The sequence below is a fragment of the Macaca fascicularis genome, chromosome 10, assembly GCF_037993035.2.
Source record: "Macaca fascicularis isolate 582-1 chromosome 10, T2T-MFA8v1.1".
NCBI classification, from domain to species: domain Eukaryota; kingdom Metazoa; phylum Chordata; class Mammalia; order Primates; family Cercopithecidae; genus Macaca; species Macaca fascicularis.
This window is the reverse complement of record NC_088384.1, coordinates 53,109,991-53,113,074: the sequence shown is the minus strand read 5'-3', so window position 1 is coordinate 53,113,074 and position 3,084 is coordinate 53,109,991. Positions and strand designations below refer to the sequence as shown.

The window sequence follows — 3,084 nt, the reverse complement described above, 5'->3', positions numbered from 1 at the left end:
CTTGCTATAGGTTGCATTTGATGGGGGCAGCTTACTTGATGTTATGGTCTGAATGTATCCCCACACTTCATCTGGTAGAAACATAATCCCCAATGCAAGTGTTGGGAGGATGGGTTTTGGGGAGGTATTCAGGTCATGAGGGTTCTGCCCTCATGGGTGGATTAATATCAGTATGAAAGGACACAATGGAGGGAGTTTGCCTCTCTCTCTTTTGTCCTTCCAACCCTTCCACCTTTTCTACTTGGTGAGGACACAGCATTCCTCTTCTTCAGAGGATGCAGCAACAAGGCACCAACTTGGAAAGAGAGATGAGGCCCTTACTAGATCTGAACCTGCTGGTGCGTTGATCTTGGGTTCCAGCCTCCATGAAAAATACATTTCTGTGCTCTATAAATTACCTAGTCTAAAGTATTTTGTTACAACAACACAACCAGAGTAAGACATCTGGTATATTCTGCTCTACAGCCCATCCACCCTGCTTTTGTTGTATTTTAACACAGACATGTTCTACTCATAGTATTGCAGAAATGCTAAAAAGCAAATAGAAATGCATGCAGGTGCTTACCTCAGCAGCACATACACTAAAATTGAAATGTTACAGAGGTTAGCATAGCCTCTGCGTAAGGATGACACACAGATGCATGAAGCATTGCAGATTTTTGTAACACAAAGGATAAATGCTTAAGGAGACGGACACCCCATTTCCCATGATGTGATTATTATACATTGCCTGCCTCTATCAACATATCTCATGTACCTCATGAGATATTTAAACATCTGTTATGTACCCACAGACATTTAAAATGAAATATTTAAAAAATGTATGAAGGCCTTTGAAGCCTAGGCTTTGAACAGACATACCTTCATTTCTGCCTCATTCTATTAATTAAAGCAAGTCATATAGGGAGATATATTCTGCCTTTATCAGAGAAACTCTAAAGTCATATGACAAAGAGCTCAGAGAGAGGAGTGAAAAATAAGGATTATTAATAAAAATTCATTTCTAGCTTTTCCCATATCCACCTAGATTAAGAAATAAAGTATTACTAGGACCTTAGAAGTCGCTCTGATGTCCTTACTCAGTTATTATCTCTGACCTTCCTCCTCCATATTAACAATTATCTTGACTCCTAGCTACATAGATCAGTTTTGCTAACTTTTATAAAATGAAATCATAAAATCTGTATTTATCTGTGTTGGGATTCTTCATTTTAATAAAATTTAGTGAGATTCATGACCATTGTTATAGGTAGCCATAGTGAGTTCATTTTCATTGTGATTTAGTGTTACATTTTAGGAATATGCCACAATTTGTTTATTGTCAGTCATCTACTATTGATGAATATTTAGGCTATTTTCAGTTTGGGGATATTATAAATAATGCTGCTGCAAACACTTGGCAAACACCTATAAGCTTCTCTTTTGCCTGCATACTAACAGTCGGTTTGCACAGGCTAGAAGACTTCTGACGGCTCCACATCCTCTTTAACACTTACAATTGTTAGTGTTTATTTCATTCTATTTTTATTACTCTTTTTTCTTTTAGACGGAGTCTCACTCTTTCACCCAGGCTGGAGTGCAGTGGTGCGATCTTGGCTCACTGCAATCTCCACCTCCCAGGTTCAAGCGATTCTCCTGCCTCAGCCTCCCGAGTAGCTCGGATTACAGGCATGCACCACCATGCCCAGCTAATTTTTGTATTTTTAGTAGAGATGGGTTGGCCAGGCTGGTCTCGAACTCCTGACCTCAGGTGATCCGCCTGCCTTGGCCTCCCAAAGGGCTAGGATTACAAGCATGAGTCACTCCTTCCAGCCTATTTTATTTTAGTTTATTTTTTTTTTAGAGACAATGTCTTGCTCTGTCACCCAAGCTGGAATACAGTGGTGAGATCATGGTTCCTGGCAGCCTCGACCTCCCAGGCTGAAGTGATATTCCTGCCTCAGGCTTCCAAGTAGCTTGGACTACAGGTGTGTGCCACCATGCCTAGCCAGTATTTTAAATTTTAGTCATTTTGGTAGATATTCATTAAGTGGTTTATATTATGTACAATTTTTATGCTTTTGTAAGTGGTATGAATTTTAAATATAATTTTACTTCTTTATTGCTCATATATAGAAGTATAATATTGATCCCTGACCTTGCTAAATGTACTTATTAATTTTAAGTTCATATGTGGATTCATTTACATATTTTACATACACAGTTGTGTCACTTACAAATAATGAGTTTCTACTTCCTTCTCATTTTTATACCTTTTGTTTCCTTATTGCACTGGCTAGAACCTGCAATATGATGTTGAATACAATGTTGAAAAGAAATGGTAATAGAAGGTATTCTCATTCATTTCCAAGCTCTCAGGGAAAAAAATATTATTTTCCCAATAACTGTAACAATTGATGTAGTTTTTGGTAGCTACCCTTTATTGCTTAATTCCATTTCCCTAATTAGCATGTAAGCTCTACGTTCTTTAAATCTCCGTTTGGGGTTGTCCTCGTGATTTCGATGTGTTTTCTGACTTGTTAAAATCTAATATATGTTAATACTGTTACCACTTTTGAGAAAACATAAGGACTGTATTACTTTAATTTCATTTTTTCTCCCACCTTTTGTGCTATTATTGCCATGTGATGTATATATTGCCAAAATGCTTCTTTTATCATTGCCTTATATAGCCAATATCCATTTCTGTTTACCCATATGTTTACATTTGAATTTCTCTCAGCCTTTCAGCGGCTGCTTTTAAGTGAGCAAATGACTGGCGGCAGATGAAGTAGTAGCAAATGTCCACAGATAGCTTCTCCTTGAGAACCTGGGCTTTGCTACTCTGTGGGATTGTGTTCTAATTTCTTGCCACCTTGGTAGATCTGTAATCTCTACCAATAGCTATAATTTTATGTGTTTTTATATTTTGTCTAGTATCTGTTTGTTTTTAATGGGAAATTTTTCCATAACAAGGTCATCTAGTACTTCTGGAAATACAAATTCTAATATGTCTCACTTCCTAAGATTCCAAAAAGCGAGGACTTCCATTTCTAGCCACACTGCAGATTAGATACTAAACTCCTGCTGAAATTGACAAATAAT

The 3,084-nt window shown here is 37.4% G+C and overlaps 1 non-coding gene across 1 annotated transcript; it reads left to right on the top strand.

Annotated features, from left to right (window-relative positions):
• The first annotated feature begins 557 nt into the window (after positions 1 to 557).
• Positions 558 to 661, top strand: LOC135965800 (U6 spliceosomal RNA). The gene has a single exon (XR_010578913.1). It is a non-coding gene; the product is annotated as a U6 spliceosomal RNA (small nuclear RNA).
• The last annotated feature ends 2,423 nt before the right edge of the window (positions 662 to 3,084 follow it).